Below are 14,847 nucleotides of genomic sequence, written 5' to 3'. Positions count from 1 at the left end.
TCAAGCTTGCTTTGAAGGATGATTATTTCATGGAGGATTCCGAGCGGGTGACCAAACGAACTTTCTTGGAATGGGTCACAAAACCCAAAATGGGAATTTCTGCCACAGAGTTGCTAAGAGAGTTTGAGAAGCGCTATGCCCAGCTGTCAAGGATTGAGCGCACAACCTTGGACAGGGAAAAAACAGAGCTCTTCTTACAAGCAGCTGGGAAAGATCTCCAAGAAAAATTGGAAATTCTCCTTGAGGATAAGAATACAGAGCAGGGGCTAAAGAATGATTGGAATGATGTCGAGGATGCGATCACCATGCTAGCAAAGCGGCAGCGAAGGAGGGATAAAATGGTGATGAGCTCGGCAACTCCTATAACTGCTGTTACCCCTGAGAATCTACCAAAACCAGCTACTGCAATCCCAAAGGTAGAAGGGCCGATGGATGAGCTTATTAAGGGCATGCGAGACCTAAAATTGAAAATGTCTAGGATTGAGGAGAAAGGGGCAAGCTTCTATGCAAAGGCCTCAAAGCAAAGAAGGGTTTACATTCAGATGTATATGGTGTGATGACCCAGAACATGTAAAGAAAGACTGTGCTAGCTATAAAGAAGCCCTCAGAAATCAACTTGTGTTTTTTAAAGATGGGAAAATTCACCTTACAGAGACTGGTCTTCCATTAAGCACAAACTTTGGAAAAGGAGGGATGAAAAAGCTGGTTGAAGACATGGTTGCTGGACATGCCATCTCTATGGTTGAGGCAGCAACCTATGGGTTAAAGGTTGGTCAATCAAAGCAGGAATCTGAGAATGATGAAGATTATGAGAATGAAGATTTTTGGCCATCAACAATGGAGCTAATTGCGTCAAAGAAGGTGTCTAAACAGGCTTTGCATGAGGCAGGTGACTGTATACGTCTTGAGACTGGCTGGGAAGAGCCTGTGGATTCTTTATCTGTTCATGCCTACATTGCAAAATGCCAGAATAATGAGGCACAGGTAGAGGAGAAGCGTAAAAGGGAAAATGAGGAAGGAGGGCCATCAAAAAGAGTTACCCGTGGAAGTGAAAAGAAGGATCCTGGGCCATCACATATGCCTCCACCGCATAGCAGACCTCCACAGGAAGTATCAATGGAAGAAGTGCCAGCAAAAATGAAGCATGAGAAGGAGAAGGGTAAAGGGAAAAGTCCACTCTACAAGCTTCAATCTGATATTGAAGCCGCAACAGACCTTAAAAAGGTGCTTGAAGAGAGGATTCTAAAAAGTAGGGTGGAATTTACACTAGGGGAAGTCTTGGGGATTGCAAAGAAAGAATTCCATGATGAGATAATCGATATTATACGAAGGAAAAGGGAGTCCATAATTGAGTCTATTCCATCACAAGGGGAGGCAAGCACTTCCAAGACTCATGGAGTACAGGTACAGCAAAAGGAAGAGAGAGAGAATGTGGTGGAATGTAATCACTCTGCTGAAGGGGCACGACAAGTGCGCTTTGTGGATGAGGATGATGAAAAAGAAGTTCTTACAAAGAGTCATTACTCCAGAAGCCATTGGGCAAGGACCACCACTGAAACCCTTGTCAAGATAGGTGACTTGGAAGAGCCGTATGTCGCTCTAATCGACCATGGGTCTGAAATAAATCTTATGGCTAAAAATCTCTACAACAAATGTAAGTGGCCAATGGATGTAGATCATGGGTGGATGATTAAAGCAGCTAACAACTCATCTGGAGAGCTCTATGCAGCCTGTCCAAATGTAAGGGTAACTATTGGGGATGTGAAAGATGATCAAAACTTCTTTGTCCAGGAGATGTCATCGTATCCCCTCATCCTTGGGCAACCCTACATTACAGCTGTGAGGATGGAAACAAAGGTTTTGGATGATGGCTCGGCATATGGAAGAATAAGGAGTAAAGATGGCAAGAAAGCTGTTCAGTTCTTGACAGTTTGCATTAACCATGAAAGGAACTGTGAGTCTCTTCGAGCACAGTCACTCCCAAAGATAAACAGAGAATTCATGAACCATAGGGAGATGAGGGATTTTGGCCAGGTGCCATTGTAAAGCGGGATTCCAATGGTACAAGGGAAAATGAGTTCTCGCAGGACTCAATCAATGTAAATAACTTTTCAGCAAATTTTCAGGGATTTTCTAGCTATGGGTCACTGGTCTTTGTAAAAAGCAAGGATTTGAAGCGTGGCATGCGTCGACATGTACAAAATGAACAAAAAAATCTTGAGCAGTGTGGTCTTTTGGAGAAGAATGAGTTTATTTCAGGGGTGCTTGATGAGGTGTCATTTGTGGATACTATGGGTGTGCTTTTTGCTATGGAAAGAGCATGCTTACAGGGTGGAAATGAGATGATAGAGGTGTCATCTGTGGGGATGTATGATATAATCCGGGAATTTAAGAGGATGGAATGTAAAAACATGAATTGTGAGATGGATGCTCATGTTGATACAAAGTATAAAACGGTTGCAAAAAAGGTGAAACCAGTTACCTTGCCCTTGCCACCAGGAAGCAAGGAGAAAATAGATGAAGCCTCTATGCAACCGAATCTCAGAGATCCGAAGAAAATTGGGCATAAGTTTACACAGGAAACCCTAAAAGAGCTGAAGATTGGTGAAAAGGATTTTCTGTTGCCAGTTGAAAAGGAATGCTTTGAGGAGATGCTTGTAAAACATGGGAAGGCCTTTGCTTTTCAGCCGCATGAGATAGGCTGTGTTGATCCAAGCATAATAGCACCAATGGTGATCTTTACTGTTCCACATGTGCCCTGGAACCTGCGGCCGATTCCAGTACCAAAGGCTCTCTTGCCAAAGCTGATGGAATTACTAAAAGAAAAGATCAGGATGGGAATTTTGGAGCCATCATGCGCTCCATATTCGAACAGATGGTTTACCGTGCCAAAGAAAAATGGAGCATTGCGCTTCATTCAAGACATGCAACCTGTAAACAAGGTCATAATCAGGAATGTGGGGGCAGGTCCGATTGTGGACAAGTTTGCAGAAGCATTTGCGGGAAAAGCTATATACTCTATGGGTGATCTGTATTCGGGATATGATCAGTTCCAGCTGGATATACAAAGCAGGGACATGACCACAATGAAAACTCCTTTGGGATTGGTAAGGATGTGTACCTTACCACAAGGAGCCACCAACTCAGTGGCGCATATGATGAATGGAATGAATAAAGTCTTGCGAGACTTCATACCACAAATAACTATGCCATGATGTGCCAATAAAAGGCTGTGATGAGAAAGATAAAGATGGAGATTTGGATTTGAGGGGGTGCCGCAAGTTTGTGGCAAATCATATAAAAGATTGTAATATGATTCTATCCAGGCTTGAAGAGGTGAATCTTACTTTGTCTGGATCGAAATCAGTGTTTGGGGTTGGTGAAGTGCTAATCGTGGGGCATCTTTGTAGTACTAATGGACGCCGACCTTGTCCATCCAAGATAGATGCAATACAAAGAATGAAAGAGATATGCATTAATGTTACAGAGCTAAGGAGATTTCTTGGTGCATATGTCTTTTATGTTATATGGATCCCGCATTATGCACATGTTGCAGATCCTCTTTATCAACTTTTGAGGAAAAATCAAAAATTTTTGTGGAGTGCAGCACATACTAAAGCTATGCGGAAGCTGAAATATCTGCTTCAATCATCACCTACTCTAAGGAAGGCAGATTATGAGTGTGGCAGGCCTGTGATTGTTACAGTTGATACTAGTCCTACTGGGATAGGATGGGCAGTAGGACAAGATGATGAGGATAATCACAGGTATGTAATCAGATTTGGAGCAAAGGTATTAAGCATTCGTCAGCGAAAATATCCGCAGATCAAGAGGGAGTTATGGGGAATAGTCACTGCTCTAAAATGTGAAAAAGAATATCTTATTGGGGCATCTGTACTTGTGGAAACTGATTGCTTGCCACTCCTTGGGATGATTGCAAGCTGCACCACTCTAGATATCGCTATGCTTAGGTGGATTGCCTATATCAAGTCATTAAATCCTGAGTTTGAGCATATTGCAGGAAAAGATAACCCAGTTACAGATATGCTATCAAGAGCGAGGTATGAAGATGAAGAAGGGATGATTAGTGACATTGATGATGTAGGTACAAAGTTCTATACTACTGCATATGCAAAAGGGGACCATACTTGCTTATCAAATGCACTTGAGTCTTTTACTGAGGAAATGTATGAAGGAGATTGGCTGCTTATTGGTCAATACTTGAGTACTTTGACAAGACAGGAAAATTGGTCTGACTCAAAATTTAAGAGGATCCGCAGAAAAGCATATGGGTATTTTCTAAAGGATGGGTACCTGTGGAAGCATCCTAAGCAGAGGAATGCTATGCCACAGAGAGTCGTATGTGATAAAGAGACTCAAGGGAAGCTCATGAAAGAATTCCATGAGAGTCTCTGGGCTGGACATCGAAGTGTGTGGGCCACCTTTACCAAAATAAAGGAAAGATATTGGTGGAAAGGAATGTACAAGGATATTTCCCAATATGTGGAAACATGCATGGTATGTCAAATGTACTCAAATGTGCGACATCATGATGGCTTGCAACCAACCTACCCACCTGCCATGCATTACAAATGGGTAGTGGATCTAGTTACAATGCCTTTGGGAATTTGGCAGATGCGGTACATAGCACTTGCAAGAGAAGATTTGACAAATCAGGTGGAAGGGCGTGCTCTTAAAACAAAGAGTACGGAAACAGTATGCAAATTTCTCTTGGAAGATGTGATTTGCTGGTATGGTTATGTTGGGAAAATAACAGCTGACAGAGGTGAGCTAGATGTTGAAGAAGCAAGGGAATTCTTCTCTAGAATTGGCATCAAATTGGCCCTAACATGTGCTTACAACCCTGAGGGCAATGGTAAAAGTGAGCGAGGACATCCTCCAATCATTAAAGCTTTGGCTAAGGCATGCAGAGGAAGAATGCGAGAGTGGCCAAGGTTGCTACCATATGCCTTGTGGGCTGACCGTACAACTCATAGCTCAGTGACAGGATACATGCTTGCAGAATTAATGTATGGTCAGAAGCCAGTAATGCCAGTTGAAGAAGTAGTTCCAACTTGGAATGTATTACCCTAGGTGGAAGAATTGAATAGAGAAGACCTTCTTGCATTGCGAATAAGACAGCTGGAGAGGAGGCCTGAAGATGTAGAGCTTGCTAAAGCTCGTTTGAAAGATGCAAGGTTGAAAAATAAAGAAAGATTTGATAGAAGACACAGACTCCGGCCAAAACCTATTGAAGAAGGTGATTGGGTCCTAATGTATGATAGTAGTCTTGACAACCAGTTTACTGTGCAAAGGAAGTTTGCAAAAAGATGGTTTGGCCCTTACATTGTCAAGCATGTGCATGGAAATGCCACGTATACCCTGTGTGAGCTTGATGGAACAGAGATAAAGAATCTTATAGCAGGCAAAAGGATCAAGATGTTTAAAAGAAGGCATGACAGTGATCCTTTTGATTCACAGGAGACTCAGGATGAGAGGCTTGACAGTGATAGTATGGATATGGTTGAACAGGAAGAGGATGATCTTCCTGGTAATGTACAAGATGAAGACGACATCCAGATATATGTGGATCTTGATGATGATTTGGCACATACCAGAGGATGTGCAGGTTTAGAGGGGGTGGATGTCGTGCCATGGCACGTCTATGGTGTGAAACCATGCATATGAGGCCATTAAATGCAAATCCAGATGCATGGGATTAAGTGCCATGACTTGAGTCATTATATGATGCCTAAGTACATATGTTCATATTGTAAATGAGGTTCAATAAGACGAGCTGAGGCTGAGCCAGTTCTCGAAGCTTCTATACATGAGTGTGGTGTCAATCATGGAGTTTTTATGCTTATGGTAGACCTTGTAGTAGGGAACACCCTTCTCATCATGTATGGGAAATGTGAGAGCATGTATGATGCAAGGATTGGTTTTGAAAGAATGCCTTTTCGAGATATCGTGTCTTGGAATGCCATGATTTCTGCACTTGCTCAGAATCAATATAATGAGAACGCTTTGGATTTTTTTTTACTGATGCTACTGGAAGGTTTGATGCCAGATGATATCACCTTTGTGTGAGATCTTTCAATAATATGGGGCATAGTTTTATCGAGGTGGAGGGACACCGGCTTAAGGGAAATACTTTTCCCATTGTCATAGCAGACAGGCCTGATACACCCAGTTATGATGGCTTACATCTCTTCATGTTGCTGCTAGCATGCGTGCTGCCTGATGGTGTCGTGGATGCATTGACAAATGCTCCAGAAGAGTTATGAGCAATTGCATGGACCAGTGCAAAGGATTCGGTTGGCCAAACTCCTTTGATGTACGCGTTGGCTGCTGGCAATCGTGCATCTCTCAAACTGGTGCAAAGCAAGCTGCAAAAGCTCCGTAACACAGATACTTTGGAGAGAAAGGGAAGTGATGCAAGGCCCCACATTTGGCCTTAAGTATAAGTGGTGAGAAAGATGAACGAAACTGAGTATGGAAATATGGCCGTCTGCAGTGACTCTGACAATTGTGATTCGAATTTACGTGCAGCTTTCATCGAATTAATGAAGTCACTTTGTTTGTTTAGAGGAGTGTGGTAGGTGCGGAACTCAGATGCCTTAATAACGCCACTTTCGTAACTATTGAGATCGATGCTGCTTGAATATGCACCCACACCACCCTTGCTGCAGTCTGCAGAAGGCAAAGCGTTAAGAAACCATGGGAGCTTTTCTTTGAATTGGCTTGTGGATGGTCGTCCAGCATGTAGCTCCGAGTGCAAAAAGCACGTCGTGCAGTCTTGACAGATTTCACTGACACCACAATAATCCTCACCGTCAGGATAGCAGGGAGGCTGATCATCAGGGGGGGCAATAACTTCCATTTGTAAATTTTCGGCAACACCCAAACGCATCTGGAGACGTATACGCAAGGTGGTGGCTTGCGTGGCAAAAACACGAAGGATTTTTTTTAAAAAGGAAATATCCGAGTATTAAGCTGGAAAAAAGGAGGCGCAAGCGTATTTTAATTTTGGAAAATCCGTGTTTTTGGCTGCAAAAGTGAAGGGAGCCCGAATCTCTTGCGGGAAATAGAAGATAACCAGGAAACGGCGCATACGAGGGGGGAGATATGCAGAAACGAGGGGAAGAGAGAACGAGAGGGAAATTCGACCAGAGGATCAAAAATTGTGATGAAAGCTACTGTATAGAGCATCCTGGGGTTTGAATTAATGAGAGAAGAAAGCACTATCGAATGACATGATTTTCAAAAATCTCACAATATACAAGGGAAATAATGTTTTTGGCGCATACTGCAGTGAAGCAGCCGCATGGGAAAAGCGATGTTCATAAATTCGCTTCCTTTTTTTTACTCTGAGATAAGTAATATTTTGATTGTTTGTTACTTACGATTTCAAAAATAATCGTATAGTCTAGGGATAAAAATATTCCCCCTTTAAGGTTTCTTTGGGGAACAAGAAGGCTTTGGGGAAAAAGGTTTTATGGTTTTGGAGAGTCTTGGAATAAGAAAGCACCAAAAATACAAAGAGTTTCCTGGGATTTGGATTTTATTTTCTACTTGGTTGGATTTTGGATTGCTAGACATGGAGTTTTCTAAAATCACATGAATATGTTGTACATATGCCATATGTCATCTTTTGCTTTGTGAGTTGTTGGAATCTGAAAGCAAGTTTTCATGAGATCAAGAGACATCTTGAAATGATGGAGTTGGCAATATATGATATATGTGATGTGAATGGTTACATGTATATGGAAATCTTTTGTAGATTATGTTATGCCTACATGTGATTTGTTTGAGGCATTTGGAAAAAGAATCAGGAGATCTATGCTTGGAACTGGTCATGCTCTTGACACACAATTTATGTGCAATCATCAAGTTGAATTTGGGGATGTTTTTGAAGTGAATTGGCACATGTACATGTCAACCAAAATGGAGATGTCTTATGCCCCTTGAAGAGTTATATGTTTTGTTTCCTTGCTGGGATTTGAAAACGACTCTCACAGCCAGAAGTCTCGCACTTTCCCAGCGACACCGCCCACGTCACGACAACGTGACCAATGTTAAAGTATCCAATAAGCTCAGTGCCTCCTCTAAAAGAGAGACCATATTCCAAGGTACCAAATAAGTATCAAAGAACCCTAAGAGAAGCCTGCAAATGAGAATGGTCATAGGAGTGGAAGAGAACTCACTGAGAACAATGACACTATAAGAAACGTCGGGCTTGGTATAAATCAAGTGAATAAGAGAACACATAAGTCTGTGTAGTGTCTTCTCAAAGATGGGAGTATAATCTTCTCAGGAAAGCTTGGAGTTATAATCCATCAGACAGAAAAGAGTATGGAACAACACTTTCATCCCAAATGTCTCCAAGAGCTGTTGTAGATAATTGTACTAGTAGCTAAGAAAAACTCCATCAATATTTTGATAAACCTCCATACTAAGAAAGTAGTGGCGGAGAAGTCCTAAATCATTCATCTCAAAAGTGAGAGCTAAATCTGATTGGAGCTATTCAACTTGGAAAGAAAAGATCCAGTGCTCAATAAGTCATCAACATATAAGATGATCAAATAAAGATCAAAGCATCCTGAGAAAAGTCATATAGATTGCTATCTATAAAGCATCTTTGGAAGCCAAGGGAAAAAAATCATGCATCGATCTTATCATACCATGCCTTGGGTGCTAGTTTCAAACCATAAAGTGCTTTCTATAATCTGTACAACTTATCCTTGAGTCTAGGAACTTGAAAACCTAGAGGATGTTCAACATAGAGCTCCTCATGCAAGTCACCCATTGAGAAAGGTAGACTTGACAGCCATATGATAAATAGGCTAGTGAGGATGAGCGAAGAGAGCAAGAACTATCCAGATAGTCCTCTATCTCTAGACTAATCCCATCATACCACTCCCTCCAACATATCAATCCCTCTAGTACTCCCTCTAGTACTAGACCATTCCCTCCACACTGCTTCCTCCACCAAGCTGTACCCTCTACTCCTTTCTCACTCCATACCACTCTACTCCTATCTCACTCCATACCACTCCCTTGAGACTACTCCCTTAATACCACTTTAAAGAGAATGCGGGGGAGAGGGAGAGCTTGAGTTCCTTGGCAAGCAAACACACACACACAAGAGAGAGCAAGGCACAAGAGAGAGATGGATGGCTAAATTTTCTTCTATATTCTTCTCTTCTCTACAACCATATAACTAAAAAGATAAGAGTACATACTATAAGGGAAAGTAATCTCCTACAATAACATATAATGGTCGGTCCATAGTGTGAACTAGACTATATGAGCTTGCACTAGAACTATGCCATAACTCTAGTACTCCAAAGTGGATGTTACACAGTCTATCAACATTGGTGGCATATCAACCATAATATCACCAACCATGCCAGTAGCATAAGTGCGAAAGCTAGCACACCTAGGGGGGTCATCAATGTCCGCAAAACTAGTTGAGCTCGATATCTCAACACTCCCGCTCGAGCTCAACTCCACACACTCCAAGTAAGCTCCTAAACTTGTGGAGCTTCTCTGTTCCCAATGCCTTCGTGAAGATGTCAACCACCTGATCCTGTGTATTGACATATACTAGATCTACATCACCTCTAGAATCTTTAGAATCTCCCTATTTTGTCACAAATAAATGAAATTTGCCCTATCCACACTGGCTCACCCATATCACTAACTAGCTTCAAACATCAAGCTACCTGACAAGCTACCATGGTAGCACCCTTGTACTATGCCTCTATACTCGAGACAAAGCAATTGTTGGCTATTTCTTACTACTCCAACTCACAAAAGCATTCCCAACAAAAACATAAAGCCACTGGTAGATCTCATATCTACAACACTAGCAGCTCAATCATCATCTATGTATCCATGTAGTTGTATCTATGTACCAGTCTCATATAAAAGTCCATAATCAACTGTGCACTTTGTGTACTTGAGAATCTGTCTAGCCACATCCAAGTGTGGCTTCTTAGGGGCATGCATAAACTGACTCACAAGTCCAATAGTATATCTCAATTCTACATACTGCTACCTTTAGAGACTGTTTCCTCTCAATACCGCTTCCACTTCCTTGATACTGCTTCCACCATACTACCTCCTCTCAATATTGCTTCCACCATACTGCTTTCTCTCAATAACGCTTCCACTTCCTTCAATACTTCTTCCACCATATGCTTCCTCTAGACCAATTTCTCTCGATACTTCTTCCAATTCCATGATATTTCTTCCACCATATGGCTTTCTCTAGAATGCTCCCTCTAGAACACTTTCTCTTGATATCGCTTCCAATTACTTGATATTGCTTCCACCATATTGCTTTCTCTAGATTGCTTCCTCTAGACCACTTTCTCTAGAATGCTCCCTCTAGACCACTTTCTCTAGAATGCTCCCTCTAGAACACTTCCTCTTGATAGTGCTTCCAATTACTTGATATTTCTTGCTTTCTCTAGACTACTTCCTCCATACCACTTTCTATAGATACCACTTCCTCCATACCACTTTCTCTAGACCACTTTCTCCAGACCACATTCTTGTTGAGATTCAAGCTCGATATTAGTGTGTGCCAGCGATGCTATGTGCTGGCATGTTAGGTAGCATTATGTGTGAGACATAAATGACCGCGTTGAGCTGGTCATAGTGTGTGGACATTAGCTAGGGTTAGATGTGTGTGGACACAACTCATAGTGTGTCTAGTGTATTATGGATTAGGGCTTTATGCATTGTGTGAGAAGGGAGATGGCTTCCCTCCATGGTTAGGGTTTGTAATATACATTAGGGTTTGCTCCTGTGTGTGTGTCTCCTCTCCCTCTACCTGTTTTTCAACATGGTATCAGAGCTTGGTGCTCTCTATTAGGGTTTATGAGTGAGTGAGAGAAGAGGGAGAAGAAGCTGTGAAGAAAAGCTGTGAAACTTGCCATTGAAGCTGTGAAGCTTGGAGCACACCGATTTCTATCAGATCTGAGAGCTTGGCCTACCGGGTAAGGTATTCTAAACATCCTTGAGCAGATTGCAGCTGATTAAAGCACAAACAAAGCAAATTAAGGCAACCCAAAGCAAAGAAAAATTCTGGTTTTTGGAAGCTTTCCATTGAAGCTTGGAAGCGGTGATGTATGGTGAAAAAAGATGCAAATCTGACAAAGAAACATGTATGTGACAAAGATGAATGTATTGGCAACTCATGTACAAGCCCTACACTGATTTTGGAGCAATTTTGATGCGTGAAAATTACTGTTTTTTTGAGCTCTCACAAAACAGAGAAAAAGAGGTCAAATTTTGATGAATTTGGAGCAAGTTTTTGCCAAAAATCAATCCATTGATGGGTTACACATATGCTTTGATGATAATGGCAAAAATCAGGCTTTCTATTCACATAGAGGATCTAGAGGCAGGGGGAGATTTGTATCACGTTGTCGTGAAGTGTGCGGTACAGCCAGGAAAGTACGAGACTTCTAGCTGTGAGAGTGAATGTCAAATTTAGCAAGGAAACTCACGCACAAAATTTCCCAAGGAGTATTGAATATCACTATTTCCATTGACAAGTACATGTGTTCATTCACCTCAATACATCCTTGAATTCATCCTGATGATTGCACAAAATTGCATGAAATCCTTTGAACCATTCACATGTAGGCATAACAAGGCCTTCCAATTTTTCCAATATACATGTGACCAGTTACATCCTTTTCATCCAGTGTCATCAAAACCATTATATCATGATGCTCTTTTTCACCTGAAAACCTGCCTTAATATTCTAACATCTCACAAGCAAAAGATGGCATAACATGCTCATGGCTTCCAGAATTCAATCAAGCAGAAGATAGACCAATTTTCCGTGATTTAAATGTGCTAAGAGGATACCTTTTTCCACAAAACTTCAAGTTCTAAAAAAAAACAACCATTAGCTTGTTCACCAAGCTTTTCTCAATTTCAAATCCTTTAAGGGTTTATGGGTCTTACCCTTTTCCCAAGTCCAATAAAGTAAAAAAAAGCTTATCTGAATGGGTGGATTTACACATTGTTTTTCTTTTATTTATGCTTGTCTCGAAAGTCGCTTCAACGTTGTTTATTCGAAGAAGAAACGCGGGAGCAGCACCGCTTCAGTCTTGATTTTTGAAAATGGTTTTTCCCATAATTATATCATTATGTAGTACTAGAATTACTCTCTAATTCTAGCACCTACAAAGCACAAGCAGTTTATGTATTCAAGAGATTAAAAGCTCTGGTAGATTTTGACGCTGTTCCTCAACGCTGCAGATTTTTTTCTCATACACGTTCGCCGCCGTCGCCTCTGGTCTTTTCTCCTTTTTCCCGCGGAGAACTCGGCCCCCTTACCACCTTTTGCAGCTATTGATGCGGGAGTTTCCAATGTCAAAGGCTGCGCTCGCGTTTTCTTCCATGCTATCTAGAAAACCCCACCACGTATGTTGCTAGCCACGTGTTGCTGCTAGCCTTAGTGCTTTGTTTTTAACCTTAGCATTAAGGTTGCAAGGCATAACCACAAGATTCCCAAGGCATTCTCACACCTATGAAAACATGCTTACAAGCCCCATGTTTTCTATCTCCACATTAGATATACATAAGATACATGTCCTCTTACATGATGATCCATGAAGTCCAAGTGCAGTTTTCTATCTCCACATTTCCCCCACATTCAATGAACTCTTCGGCACTGTGATGTTCATTAAATCTCCATTTCTCTTGACACCTTCATAGTTTATAAATCATCATATCGGCCCATGTGATTTATAGAATCCCCAATTGCTCATTCAAGTATTTCTCCATGCCTTCATAAATGCATTCCTTTGTGCATTGGTATGCCCTCATGCCATCATATATAACTGGATGCTTCTAACTTGCCCATGAGCTCTGAGTAACAGCAAAAACATCATCTTCCATACTCATATACAAAAACTCCTAGATCTGGCTCAGCCTCAGCTCGTCTTATTAAACCTCATTTACAATATGAACATATGTACATGGCATCATATAATGACTCGTCATGGCACTTAACCCATGCATCTGGATGTGTATTTGATGGCCTCACATGCACGGTTTCACATCATAGACGTGCCATGGCACGACATCCACCCCCTCTAAACCTGCACATCCTCTGGTATGTGCCAAATCATCATCAAGGTCCACATATAACTGGATGTCGTCTTCATCTTCTGCAGTTCCAGGAAGATTATCCTCTTCTTCTTCAATCATATCCATACTACCACTGTCAAGCTTCTCATCCTGAATCTCTTGTGAATCAAAAGGATCACCATCATGCCTTCTTTTAAATATCTTGATTCTTTTGCCAGCCACAAGATTCTTTACTTCTGTTCCATCAAGCTCACACAGAGTATACGTGGCATTTCCATGCACATGCTTGACAATGTAAGGGCCAAACCATCTTTTTGCAAATTTTCTTTGAACAGTGAATTGGTTGTCAAGGCTACTATCATACATTAGAACCCAATCACCTTCTTCAATAGGTTTTGGCCGGAGTCTGTGTCTACTATCAAATCTTTCTTTATTTTTCAGCCTTGCATCTTTCAAGCGAGCTTTAGCAAGCTCTACATCTTCAAGCCTCCTCTCCAACTATCTTATTCGCAATGCAAGGAGGTCATCTCTGCTCAATCCTTCCACCCAGGGCAATACATTCCAAGTTAGAATTACTTCTTCAACTGGCATCACTGGCTTCTGACCATACATTAATTCTGCAGGCATATATCCTGTCACTGAGCTATGAGTTGTACGGTCAGCCCACAAGGCATATGGTAGCAGCTTTGGCCACTCTCTCATCCTTTCTCTGCATGCCTTAGCCAAAGCTTTAATGATTGGAGGATGTCCTCGCTCACTTTTCCCATTGCCCTCAGGATTGTAAGCACATGTTAGAGACAGTTTGATACCAATTCTAGAGAAGAATTCCCTTGCTTCTTCAACATCTAGCTCACCCCTATCAGCTGTTATTTTCCCAACACAACCATATCGGCAGATCACATCTTCCAAGAGAAATTTGCATACTGTTTCCGTACTCTTTGTTCTAAGAGCACGCCCTTCTACCTGATTTGTCAAATCTTCTCTTGCAAGTGCTATATACCGCATCTGCCAAATTCCCAAAGGCATTGTAACTAGATCCACTACCCATTTGTAGTGCATGGCAGGTGGGTAGGTTGGTTGCAAGCCATCACGATGCCGCACATTTGAGTACATTTGGCATACTATGCATGTTTCCACATATTGGGAAATATCCTTGTACATTCCTCTCCACCAATATTTTTCCTTTATTTTGGTAAAGGTGGCCCATACGCTTCTATGTCCAGCCCAGAGACTCTCATGGAATTCTTTCACAAGCTTTCCTTGAGTCTCTTTATCACATATGACTCTCTGTGGCATAGCATTCCTCTGCTTAGGATGCTTCCAGAGATACCCATCCTTTAGAAAGTAACCATATGCTTTTCTGCGGATCCTCTTAAATTCTGAGTCAGACCAATTTTCTTGCCTTGTTAGAGTGCTCAAATATTGACCAATAAGCAACCAATCTCCTTCATATATTTCCTCAATAAAAGACTCAAGTGCATTTGATAGGCAAATATGATCCCCTTTTGCATATGCTGTAGTATAGAACTTTGTACCCACATCATCAATGTCACTAATCATCTCTTCCTCATCTTCATACCTGGCTCGTGATAGCATATCTGCAACTGGATTATCTTTTCCCGCAATATGCTCAAACTCAGGATTTAGTGACTTGATATAAGCAATCCACCTAAGCATAGCAATATCTGGAGTGGTACAACTTGCTATCATCCCAAGAAGTGGCAAGCA

Source organism: Cibotium barometz, chromosome 24 (genome assembly GCF_041138505.1).
Source record: "Cibotium barometz isolate CiBa-2024 chromosome 24, ASM4113850v1, whole genome shotgun sequence".
Taxonomy (NCBI): Eukaryota; Viridiplantae; Streptophyta; class Polypodiopsida; order Cyatheales; family Cibotiaceae; genus Cibotium; species Cibotium barometz.
Note: the sequence above shows the minus strand (reverse complement) of the source record.